General features: G+C 44.8%; 2 pseudogenes; both read right to left on the reverse strand.

Moving 5' to 3' along the window:
• Positions 1 to 7,328: 7,328 nt before the first annotated feature.
• On the reverse strand, positions 7,329 to 7,788 carry LOC123454687 (annotated as a pseudogene).
• A 2,168-nt stretch (positions 7,789 to 9,956) lies between these two features.
• Positions 9,957 to 10,436, reverse strand: LOC101616702 (annotated as a pseudogene).
• Positions 10,437 to 13,409: the final 2,973 nt, after the last annotated feature.

Raw genomic sequence — 13,409 nt, forward strand, 5'->3', positions numbered from 1 at the left:
CTACCTCTGCCTCCCAAGTGCTGGGATTAAAGGCGTGTGCCACCACGCCCGGCAATAGCCCATTTTTTAATTGGCTTGTTTGATTTCTTATTAATTTTTTGAGTTCTTTGTATATCCTAGATATTAATCCTCTATCAGGTGTATAGCTGGCAAAGATTTTTTTTCCATTCTGTAGGTTTCCTCTTTGCTTTATTCACAGTGTCCTTTGCTGTACAAAATATTTTTTATTTATTTGAGGGGTGGGCAGACAGAGAGGGGGAGAGAGAGAGAGTGAGAGAATGGGCATGCCAGGGTCTCCAGCCACTGCAAACAAACTCCAGATGCATGTGCCACCCTTATGTCTAATTAAAAAAATTAGTTATTGAGGGCTGGAGAGATGGCTTAGTGGTTAAGGCATTTGCCTGCGAAGCCAAAGGACCATGGTTCAATTCCCCAGGACTGACATAAGCAGATGCACAGGGTGGCACATGTGTTTGGAGTTTGTTTGCAGCAGCTGGAGGCCATGGTGCAGCTCTCTCTCTCTCTGCCTCTTGTTTTCTCTCTCAAATAAATAAGAGCAAACTGTAGAGCAGAAGGATATGAAAAATGTAAAGTTTGATACAGAAAGAAATTTAACCATATTTAAATTCCCAGGCCAGGCTGGAGAGATGGCTTAGCAAGGCACTTGCCTATGAAGTCAAAGGACTTTGGTTCAATTCCTCAGTACCCACATAAGCCAGATGCACAAGGTGGCACATGCATATGGAGTTCATTTGCAGTGGCTGGGAGCTCTTGCACACCCATTCTCTCTCTCGTTGCCTCTTCTCCTCTCTCAAATAAATAAATAAATAAAATATTTAGAAAAATTCCCAGGCCAAGAATGATTTTAGACCACTTAAGCAGCAATTATTAAAGAGATTACCATCACAATCGGGCATGATGGCACATGCCTTTAATCCCAGCACTCAGAAGGCAGAGGTAGGAGGATCACTGTAAGTTCAAGGCCATCCTGAGACTACATAGTGAATTCCAGGTTAGCCTAGGCTAGAGTAAAACAGTACCTCAAAAAAACCAAAAAAAAAAAAAAAAAAGAGAGAGAGAGAGAGAGAGAGAGAGAGATTACCACCGAGGACGGGCTAGACATTCTGCATTGGGTCAATAACAATGTCCCAAGGGCAAAACCTAACTTACTAAAGGCTCAAACAGATAAGAAAGCAAATTATTTCTGAAGGAAAATGCCTAAAGGAAGTTTCCTGCTCCCCAAGGTTAAGATTCCTCTACCCTTGGATTTAAAAATTTAATGGTGACACCCATCTATTGCTAGTTTTTTTAAGAGAGAGGACAGAGAGAAAGAATTGGCATGCCAGGTCCTCAGCCACTGAACTCTAACTCCATACACTTGCGCCACCTACTGGGCATGTGTGACTTTGTGCTTGCCTCCCCTTTGTACATCTGGCTTATATGGGATCTGGAGAGTCAAACATGTGTCCTTATGCTTTGCAGGCAAGCACCTTAACTGTTAAACCATCTGTCCAGTCCTGGTACTAATTTTTTGTTTAGAGGGCTGTTTGCCCACCTTTTTTTGTTGTTTTTTTTTTAACACATATGTTCTTTTTTAAAAAATTAATTAATTTATTTATTATTTATTTGAGAGCGACAGACACAGAGAGAAAGACAGATAGAGGGAGAGAGAGAGAATGGGTGCGCCAGGGCTTCCAGCCTCTGCAAACGAACTCCAGATGCGTGCGCCCCCTTGTGCATCTGGCTAACGTGGGACCTGGGGAACCGAGCCTTGAACCGGGGTCCTTAGGCTTCACAGGCAAGCGCTTAACCTCTAAGCCATCTCTCCAGCCCTGTTGTTTGTTTTTTTTAGGTAGGGTCTCACTCTAGTCCAGGCTGACCTGGAACTCACTGTGTAATCTCAGGGTGACCTCGAATTCATAGTGACCCTACTACCTCTGCCTCCCAAGTGCTGGGATTAAAGGTGTGCACCACCATGCCTGGCTAATTATTTTATTTTATTTTATTTTATTTTATTTTATTTTATTTTATTTTATTTTATTTATTGACAACTTCCATAATTGTAAACAATATCCCATGGTAATTCCCTCCATCCCCCCACTTTCCCCTTTGAAACTCCATTCTCCATCATATCCCCTCCCCCCTCAATCAGTTTTTCTTTTATTTTGATGTCATTTCCTCCTATTATAATGGTCTTGTGTAGATAGTGTCAGGCACTGTGAGGTCATGGATATCCAGGTCATTTCGTGTCTGGGGGGAGCACGTTGTAAGGAGTCTTACCCTTCCTTTGGCTCTTACATTCTTTCCTCCACCTCTTTTGCAATGGACCCTGAGCCTTGGAAGGTGTGATAGAGATATTGCAGTGCCGAGCACTCTTCTGTCACGTCTTCTCTGCACCATGGTGTCTTCTGTGTCATCCCAAGGTCACTGCCATCTGAAAAGAGAAGGTTCTCTAACCAAAAGTGAGAGTAGCATTAATATATGGTTATGAACATTAAGAGGAGTGCTTACTGGGTAGTTTGGTGAACATAGCATATACATTTAGCCAGACAGCACCAGATGTTACATCCCTAGGATTCATAATTACCCTTGTTGTAGGTTTTAAGTATCAGGGATGTATTCCCTCCCATGGAGTGGGCCTCCAATCCAATTACAAGGCATTTGGTTTCCCCCATAACAGATGAGCCACTATTGCACCCGTTGGCTCATTTGGCCTGGCTGGCCAAATGTATGGCTTGCAGTGTCCACTGTTGAGTATCTTCACTGGTGATTTCTCTTTCTCCCATTGAACTGCATGCAGTGTAGCTTTTTCCAGCTTTCTGTCAACTGGTCTATTTATTTCAGAGAAAGAAAGAAAGAGAGAGAGAGAGCGAGAGTGAGCATGCCAGGGCCTTCAGACACTGTAAATGAACTCAAACTCCAGATGTATGCTCCACCTAGTACATCTGGCTTAAGTGGGTCCTGGATAGTTGAACATGGGTCTTTGGCTTCATGTGCAAATGCCTTAACCACTAAGCCATCTCTCCAGCCCTGGTGCTAATTTTTTAAATTTTACTTTATGTTTACTTATTTGTGAGGGGGGAGAGAGAGAGACAGAGAAGAATTAATTGGCATGCCAGACCCTCTTATTGTTGCAAACTCCAGATACATGCATCACTTTGTACATATGGCTTTACATCGGTACTAGTTAATTAAACCTGGGCTGGCAGACTTTGCAAGTGCTTTACATTTCTGAACCATCTCCTCAGCCCATAGTATTGTTTGGCAACACAGCCCCTTTACATACTTATTTCTTTTCATTGGCAACTCAGGCATGCTGGTAGAAAAACACAAATGCAAAGATGGTTTAGTGATTAAACTGCTTACCTGCAAAGCTGAAGGACCCAGGTTCGATTCTTTAGGACCCAAATAAGCAAGATGTACAAAGTGACTCATACATCTGGAATTTAGTTTGCAGTGGCTAGAGGCCCTAGCGTGCCTATTATTTCTTCCTTTCCCTACCTGCCAGCATAAATAAATAATAAAATAGAAAAGAGGTCTAGAGAGCCATAGTACCAAGCAGCCTGGCTTCTCGCATCCTTCCCCACGATGCCAGAGGAAGTCTTCACTCACACCCGGCCTTGGTTGAGAGAGAGGAGAAAGGCCTCCCCCACACAGCATGCATCTTTAAGGCCCTGACCAGCCTATATCTGGGCGACAAATGAGAGTAACCCGTGACCTCATTTGTAATCAATGGTCTCTGTCGGCTCAGTGACCTTATGTAGCCCACATGGGGCCAAATGTACCTGGTAACCAATGACGTCACTCAACCCACGCAGGGCCAAATCTACTTGGCAACCTCTGACCTCTGGTACCTTATGACCACATTGGCAACCATGACCTTACTCAACACATGCGGGGACAAATCTACCTGTGAACTGGCGACCTCAGCCCACACAGGCCAAATCTACCTGGTAACCGATGACCTCACTCAACACATGTAGGTCCAATTCCTCCTGACAACTGATGACCTCATAGTCTCCGGGTGTCCTCACTCAAGCCATGCAGGGCCTAATCTACCTGGCAACAGATGACCCATTCAACTCACCCAGAGCAGAGCCAATTCTACCTGGTAACCGGTGACCTCACCGTCACCCAGTGGCCTCGGGCCGGGCAGAGCTCTCTGGCTTCCCAGCGGACCTCCGGCCTGAAGGGCAGTCCCCTCCCTGGACTGGACACACCTTGTGGTGCCCAGAGAAAGGCCGAGGTGGCCGGAAACGGGGAACCGGGACGCGTGACCCCCACCCAGCCTGCGGGCCCACGAACGCCCACGACCGGTGGACTCGCGCCCGGGCAGTTCGGGCGTCGGGACGCTCCGGCTTCAGCCTCGTCCTCTCCTCTCAGCCGTGGGGGTCGCGGCCCCGAGAGCGCCCGCAGCTGCTGGTCAGGTACGCGCCCAGAAAGGTGCCAAGGCGCTGTGAGAGGAGGGTCGGGGAGTCCACGAGAATGGGCGCTGAGGCGCCCCGCAGGTTTGCAACTGGCAGCCTTGGGCGGGTTTCTGGAATGACTGTGGAATATTAAGCAAGTAATAAACATGTTTGAGCCAGGCGTGGTGGCTCACATCTTTAATCCCAACCCTGGGGAGCATGAGGTAGAAGTTCAAGGACCAGCTTGGGCTACAGCGTGAGTATCCAGGTCAGCCTGGGTTAGATGGAACCGTGTCACAAAGAAAGCATATTTAAATATATTACATTTATGCATGGTATAATAGAAGAAAACATATATATATCCAATAGGTATCCAATTTATAAAAAACACAAATATGAAAGCCTGGCGTAATGGCGCACACCTTGTATACCAGCACTCAGGAGGTTGAGGTAGGAGTATCGCTGTGAGTTCGAGGCCACCCTGAGACTACACTGAGACTACATAGTGAATTCCATGTCAGCCCGGGCTAGAGCGAGACCCTACCTCGAAAAAAAAAAAAAAAAAAAGCATAAGTAGGTTAAGAGTAGATAGATAGAGTAGACTTACATCCAGTATGCAGTATTTAACAATATCAGTATAATACAATTTATAAGAAATACATATATACATATAAATTTATAAGATTTCCAGGGATGGTGGTGCATGCCTTTAATCCCTGCACTCAGGAGGCAGAGGTAGGAGGATCACCATGAGTTTGAGGCCACCCTGAGGCTACATAGTGAATTCCAGGTCAGCCTGAGCTAGAGTGAGCCCCTACCTCAAAAAGCCAAAAAGAAAAAAAAAAAAAAAAAAAGAATTGTAAGATTGCCCTGGCCCTGTTCAAAACCTAAAGGGACAGGAGTGGAGAGATGCAGCTTTGTTGGCAGAGGGTTTGCCTAGCATACCAGAAGCTCTGGCTTCAATTCACAGCATTGCATAATTTCAGGCATGGTGCTATAATCCCCTCTGGGGATAGAGAGGCAAGAGGATAAGAATTTACAGGTCATCTTCAGCTACATATTGAGTTCCAGGCCACCTTGGAATACATGAGACTCTGTACTCCCCACCCCTCCAAAAAAAAAATCTTGAAGGGAGTAAACACGTAAAATCATGGATATGGGTTTGTTTGTGTGTGTGTGTGTGTGTGTGTGTGTGTGTGTAAGAGAGAGAGAGAGAGAGAGAGAAATAGAGTCTCACTATAGCCCAGGCTGTCCTGGAACTCATTCTATAGTCCCATGCTGGCCTTGAACTCATGGCAATCCTCCTACCACAACCCCCAGAGTTCTGGGATCAAAGGCATGTGCCACCACACCCAGCTTTTTTTTGTTGTTTATTGTTTGTTTTGTTTTCTTTCTCTCTCTCTTTCTTTCTCTCTTCCTTTCTTTTAAACGTTTTTTTAATATTATTTATATTTATTTATTTGAGAGAGGAAAGAGGCAGAGAGAGAGAGAGGGAGAGAGAATGAGCATATCAGGGCTTCCAGCCATTTCAAACAAACTTCAGATGCATGCCCCACCTTGTACATGGCTTGTGTGGGTCCTGGGGAATCAAACTGAGGTCCTTTTGGCTTTGCAGACAAGCATCTTAACTGCTAAGCCATCTCTCCAGCCCTTGTTTTTCTTTTTTTAAATTTTTATTTATTTATTTATTTGAGGGACAGCCTGGGCTACAGGAGGATTGCCGTGAGTTCGAGGCCACCACAAGACTCCATAGTGAATTCCAGGTCAGCCTGGGCTGGGCTAGAATGAGACCCTACCTCAAAACAAACAAACAAACGAAAAGTAAAATAAAGGGCTGGAGACATGGCTTAGTGGTTAAGGCGTTTGCCTGCAAAGCCAAAGGACCTCAGTTTGATTCCCTAGGACCCATGTAAGCCAGCTGCACAAGGGGGCACATGTGTCTGGAGTTCATTTTCAGTGGCTGGAGGCCATGGCTTGCTCATTCTCTCTCTCCTTCTCTCTGCCAATCTCTCTCTTAAAAAAAAACAAAAAAAAAACTTAAGAAAATAAATAAAATAAAAACAGGGGCCAAACACAACTTCAAATACCCACCCTTAGTGATCTACTTCTGCTAGCTAGCTCTCATCTATCAAGGTCCACAGTCTTGGGCTGGAGAGATGTCTTAGCTGTTAAGGTGCTTGCCTGTGAAGCCTGAGGACCCATGTTCAACTCTCCAGATGCACAAAGGGGATGCAAGTGCAATGTGGCATTGCCCACTAGGTGGCAGAAACATCTGGCATCTGATTGCAATGGCTGAGGCCCTAGCGTGCCAATTCTCTCTCTAAAAATAATAAATAGGGCTGGAGGGATGGCTGAGCAATTAAGGTGCTTGCCTGCAAAGCCAAAGGACAAAGTTCAATTCTGCAGGACCCACGTTAGCCAGATGCACTAAGGGTGCACGAGTCTGGAGTTCGTTTGGAGGCCCTGGTATGCCCATTCCCTCTCTCTCTCTCTCTCTCTCTCTCTCTCTCTCTCTCTCTCTCTTTCTCTGCCTCACCCTCTTTCTCTGCCAAATAAATAAAAATAAAATATTAAAAATAATAAATAAATTCCACAGTCTCCCAAACAGTGCCACTAATCTTGGGAGTAAGCATTCAAACATTGACCCTGTAGGGGACCTTACAGAGTCAAACCATAACATTCACACACACACACACACACACACACACACATATATATATTTATTTATTTATTTTTGGTAAGGTCTCTTTCTAGCCCAGGCTGACCTGGAATTCACTGTGTAGTCTCAGAGTGGCCTAGAACTCATAGCAATCTTCCTACCTCTGCCTCCCAAGTGCTAGGATTAAAGGCATGTGCCACCACACCCAGCTTGCACCATATATATATATTTACAATCTAGGTCTTATTTATTTATGATATCTGTTAAGCCATGAATTCAGAGGGAATAGGCTCCAGCAGCTCAGGCTCTTTTCCGTTAGTTCTCACACAGGGCGCTGCTCTGGGAGGAGCTGGCTGCTACTTCAGCTGCCCCCAGCTTCCTTTCTCTTTGGCTTCCTTTTTCTTCGGATCATTTTCCTTCACCCATTTCAGGAAGCTGTCTCGGCTCTTAAAGTGTTTAATATGCTCAATATGCACATTAATTCTCTTGGCAAGAATCTTGCCCTTGACTTGCATGTTCACAACAATGACAACAGCATGCTGAGTGACATTGTAGACTCCTCCAGTCTTCCCATGGTGACATTTAGGGGGCATTCCCTTGATATCTACAATATCACCCTTCTTGTAGATTCGCATATATGTGGCCAGTGGAAAAATCCATGTTTTCTAAAAGGCCTGGAGAACACGTACCGGTGCCTCGCCTCCTTCCCTTTGTGTTTGTCATTTTGGCAAATTACTGGAAGATGGCAGCTCCGGCTGAAAGGCTCGCGATTATATTTTTGATCTTTTTTTTCTGTATGTGAATGTGTAATGTGTGCATGAGTGAGGATATATGTGTATGTAGGTGTGCATGACATAGCATGGAGGCCAGATGACGCGAGTGGGTGGTGTTCTCCAAGACATTACCCACCGTTGTTTTTGTTGTTTGTTTGTTTTATTTTTTATTGTCAGCTTCCATAATTACAGACAATAAACCATGGTAATTCCCTCCTCTCCCACTTTCTCTTTGCAACTCTACTCTCCATTATATCCCTTCTCTCGGTCAGTCTCTCTTTTATTTTGATGTCATCATCTTTCCTCCTGTTATGATGGTCTTGTATAGGTAGTGTCAGGCACTGTGAGGTTATGGATACCAGGCCATTTTGTGTCTGGAAGAGCACGGCGTGAGCAGTCCTACTCTTCCTTTGGCTTTATCCACCTTTTTCGAGACAGATTCTCTCATTGTCTTGGAACTCACCAATTAGACTAGAGTACCTGGCCAGTAAGTCCCAGGCATCTTCCTGCCCCCACTTCCCTAGCACTAGGTTTACAGGCTCACACCATCATGCTTGGCATTTTATATGAGCTCTGCAATTGAACTCAAGTCATCATGCTTGTGAGGCCGGAATTTTCCCCACTGAACCATCTCCCCAGCCCATGTTCTGGATTTTAATGGTTTCAAACTGATCATTGTAGCTTGTCTCAAGGCACATCCCTGTAATCTCAGCACTCAGGATGCAGAAGCAGGAGTATTGCAAGTTCACAGTCTGAATGTGATATGTACTGAGACTGTCTAAAAAAGAAATAACTTCTTTCTTTTTTTATAGCCAAATAAGATTCCATCATGCATATATACTGAATTTTCTCTCTCTCTCTCTTTTTTTTTTTTTTTTAAGGCATTGTCTCACTCTGGCCCAGGCTGAGCTGGAATGCATTTTGTAGTCTCAGGCTGGCCTCGAATTCACGGCAATCCTCCTACCTCTGCCTCCCAAGTGCTGGGATCAAAGACATGCCCCATCATGCCCGGCTTATATTTTCTTTCACTAAAATATGTTTATTGCTGGGCGTGATGGCACACGCCTTTGATCCCACACTTGGGAGGTAGAAGTAGAAGGATCGCTGTGAGTTCGAGGCCACCCTGAGATGACATAGTGAATTTCCAGGTCAGCCTGGGCTAGGGCAACACACTACCTCAGGGGGAAAATTCACATATACATACATATATATATATATATATATATATATATATATATGTATATATATATATATATATATATATATATATATATATAATTTTTGAGAGACATAGAGACAGGAAAAAGAGGTAGACAGAGTGCAGGATCACCAAGGCCTCCTGTCACTGCAAACAAACTCCAAATTGCATGTACCACTTTATGCATCTGGCTTTAAGTGAGTGCTGGGGAACTGAACCAGGGCCATCAGTGTTTGAAAACAAGTGCCTTTAACATCTGAGTCATCTTTCCAGACCCTGTATTTGCTTTATCCATTCATCTGTTAGTGGCTATCTAGGCTGGTTCCATGTCTTGACTACTATAAATTATGCTGGAATAAACACCAATGTGCAGGTGTCTCTGTGGCACACTGACTTATGGCCCTTAAGGTATGTACCCAAGAGAAGCACAGCTGAATCATATGGTAGTTGGTTTTGTTTCTTGTTGAACCAGGATTTTTCTATATGCAAAATCATGTTGCTGGGTGTGGTGGCTCATGCCTTTAATCCCAGCACTTGGGAGGCAGAGGTAGGAGGATGGCTGTGAGAGTTCAAGGCCACCCTGAGACTACAAAGTGAATTCCAGGTCATCCTGGGCTAGAGTGAGCACCTTCCTTGAACAACCCCCCAACCCCAGCAAAAAAAAAAAAAGAAAGATCATGTCATATGGGAATGTGAATAGTTTATTTTTCTCTTTCAAATCTTGACATCTTTTATTTCATTTTATCCTTATTTCCCTGGTTAGAATCATATGTATAATGTTGAATCATAGTTAAGAAAAGACATTAATATCTTGTTCCTAATCTTGGAAAATTTCAGCCTTTTACCAATAAGCATGATGTTAGCTGTGTTTTGTTTATTTCTCTTCATCTTTTATTGAAATATTTTCTTTCTTGTGCATCTTAGCTAGCTGGGCATTCCACTGCACCACTGTTGATGTTGTCTATTATATCATGCAGGTGGTAGCCATCCACAAGATCTCTTTGATAGTTCCAGAAAGTTCTCTGGCCAAAGATCAGTGGTGCATCTGTTGGGCAATGTTGACAATCTCATCGGAAGAAATATTGAATGTTTTTCTGCTTCTTTCTGTCTCTTGATGGCTCCTTGAGGGCTTTGATGATCAGGGCAGAAGCAGAAGGCAGCACTTCGATCTGAGCCTGTCTGTTCTGAACGGTCAGCTTCACTGTAATCCTCAGACCCTTCCAATTACCGGTTGCCTTGGTGATATCACCAACCTGTTTTGGAGACAGACCCAGGGGACCGATCATGGGGGCCAGGGTAGATGTGGCACAGACCTCACCTCTGGTGCACCTCAGGTATACAACTTTGATCTCTTTGATCTCGTTGGGGTCGAACATAGGCCGCATGGTGGAGGCGACTGGTGTCGATGAACCCAGATTCGGGACAACCAAAGAAAGTTGCACTTTAGCCTCCTCCGAGCCCAAAGACAAAAGCTAGCTGGTTTTTTTTCCAAGGTAGGGTCTCACTCTAGCTCAGACTGACCTGAAAGTCACTATGTAGTGTCAGACTGGCCTCAAACTCACAGCAATCCTCCTACCTTAAAGCCTCCCAAGTGCTGGGATTAAAGGTGTGTGTCACCACACCTGGCTATCATATATATATTTTTTTCTTTTTTTTTTTCTGTTTTTTTTTTTGAGGTAGGGTCTCACTCTAGCCCAGGCTGGTCTGGCACACACTATGTAGTCTCAGGGTGGCCTTGAACTCACAGTGATCCTCCTACCTCTGCCTCCCAAGTGCTGGGATTAAAGGCATGCACCCCCTCACCCAGCAGATTATCACATTTTGATATTCAGGTGTTAACTCAATTTTATATCACTAGAATCAACCCCACATGGATGTGGTCTTTGGCCCTCTGAGGGCTCTTGGCAGGTACCAGCACCCATGAATGGAGAGGGTTCTAGGCTCTCTTGTCTCTTTTCATGGTCACATGTGGCTTTTAGGGTTTGCCAGTTGATTACTAGCTTTGACAATACTAGAGAAATAAATCCTTGTACATGTGATCTAATTAAACTCAGACCTTGTTGTTTGAATGTAAAATGTCTTGCATAGACTCAGGTTTTTTAATATTTATTTTATTTGAGAGAGAGTCAGAGACAGAGAGACGGAGAATGGGCATGCCAGAGCCTCCAGCGACTGAAAACGAACTCCAGATGCATAGATGCATGTACCACCTTGTACATCTGGCTTACGTGGGTCCTGGGGAATGAAACCTGGGTCCTTTGGCTTTTGGGGCAAGCACCTTAACCACTAAGCAATCTTTCTAGCCCCCCCCCTCCTTTTTGAGGTAGCATATCACTCTAGCCCAAGCTGACCTGGAACTCATTCTGTAGGATGGCCTCGAACTCATCAATCCTTCTACCTCTACCTACCAAGTGCTGGGATTAAAGGCATATACCATCATGCCTGACCTTTAGACTTATGTTTTGAATCTTAATTCCCAGCTGGATCCATTAGGATGTGGATTCTTTTTTAAATTATTTATTTGAGAGAGAGAGAGGGAGAGAGGCAGATAGAGAGAGAAAGAGTGGGCATACAAATGAACTCCAGATGCATGCACTACCATGTGCATCTGGCTTGCATGGGTCCTAGGGAATCAAACCTGGGTCCTTTGACTTTGCAAGCAAGGTTCTTAACCACTAAGCCATCTCTCCAGCCCAGGAGGTAGATTCTTGCTGAAGGAAGTGTGTCACTGTGGGTGTGCCCTACTTGAGCTTGCTCGTGATGTGAAGATGTGACATAGGCTTCCTGCTCAGGCCTGCTATGCCTTCCCCGCCATACACGGAACTTCCCCTCAAAATTAAAAGCTGAAATAAGCTCTTTATTTCCTCGAGCTGGTTCTGGTTGGGCATTTTGTTGCAGCAGTGAGAAAGCAACTAATAGAGGCCACTTTAAAAGGGTAGTTGTTTTAGGTGTTTAAGATTTGTGTGGATCCCAAGGGATCTTCCCAGCTTTCTCTTTCCATTTTCCCCTGGGATAGCAGCTGGCCTATGGTTGAGCTTGTCCCTCTCACAAAGCTGCTAGCCTCCTAATTGCTTACCCCAGACCCACCACTGTTCTCAAGTGTCCATGTAGATGCCAACTCTCCCAATACTCCATTTCAAGTAAAGTCATTTATTTGGGAGAGAACTTCAGGCACTGTCTACCTACCTCTAGGGATTGTGTCTGCTTCTCCAAGACTTATACCCTGCTGTAGGGATAGGATATTAGATATTAGTTAGCCTCTGTTCTCATCTTGCCTTTGCTAAAACCAATGAGACAGCCCCTGGGATTCTGTGTGTCCGGCCTGAAGTGGAGACTCTGCTCTTAATTGGAGGCTGGTGGCAGAAGGATGCTCCTAGCCTTGCTTTTTTTTTTTTTTTTTTTTTTGTGGGTTTAGTTTTTCAAGGTAGGGTCTCACTCCAGCCCAGGCTGACCTAGAATTCATTATGTAGTTCTCAGGGTGGCCTCAAACTCAGGGCAATCCCCCTACCACTGCCTCCTGAGTGCTAGGAATTTTTTGTTTTGTTTTGATTTTTAGGTTTTTTGTTTTGTTTTGTTTTTTCCAAGGTAGGGTCCCACTGTAGCCCAGGTTGACTTGGAATTCACTATGTAGTCTCGGGGTGGCCTCGAACTCACAGCAATCCTCCTACCTCTGCCTACTAAGTGCTGGGATTAAAGATGTGTGCTGCCATGCCTGGCCTGAGTGCTAGAATTAAAGGTCTGTGTCACCACTCCTGGCACTGTGCCTAACCTTTATTTATTTTTACCACGTTCACCATCACATGTCTGTTTATGTTCACACCAGAGGGCAACAACAGACCAAAGAAACAATTCCATCCAAGTCCAACTTGGTGAACAATGAGTTTTTAATTTAATTTTTTATTTTGAGAGAGAGAGAGGGACAGACAGACAGACAGACAGACAAAGGGAGAGAGAATTAGCATGCCAGGGCCTCAGCCACTGTAATTGAACTCCAGATGCTTGCACCATCTAGTGGGCATGTGAAACTTTGCAATTGCCTTACCTTTGTGCATCTGGCTAACATGGGATCTGGAGAGTAAAACATGAGTCCCTAGGCTTCGTAGGCCAGTGCCTTTACCACTAAGCCATCTCTCTAGCCCATTGTTTTGTTTTTGAGGTAGGATCTTACTCTAGCCCAGACTGACCTGCAATTCACTATGTAGCCCCAGGCTGGCCTGGAACTCACTGTACTCCTCCTACCTCAGCCTCCCAAGTGCTGGAATCAAAGGTGTACGCTATGCCCAGCTCCAACTTGAGTTTTTCCAGCACCTCAGTGGGGGTTTCATGCCTGCAGCTCCAGCCTCAGGGAAACCGCTCTTTTACCATCCCTGCAC

The sequence above is a fragment of the Jaculus jaculus genome, chromosome 14, assembly GCF_020740685.1.
Source record: "Jaculus jaculus isolate mJacJac1 chromosome 14, mJacJac1.mat.Y.cur, whole genome shotgun sequence".
Lineage (NCBI taxonomy): Eukaryota > Metazoa > Chordata > Mammalia > Rodentia > Dipodidae > Jaculus > Jaculus jaculus.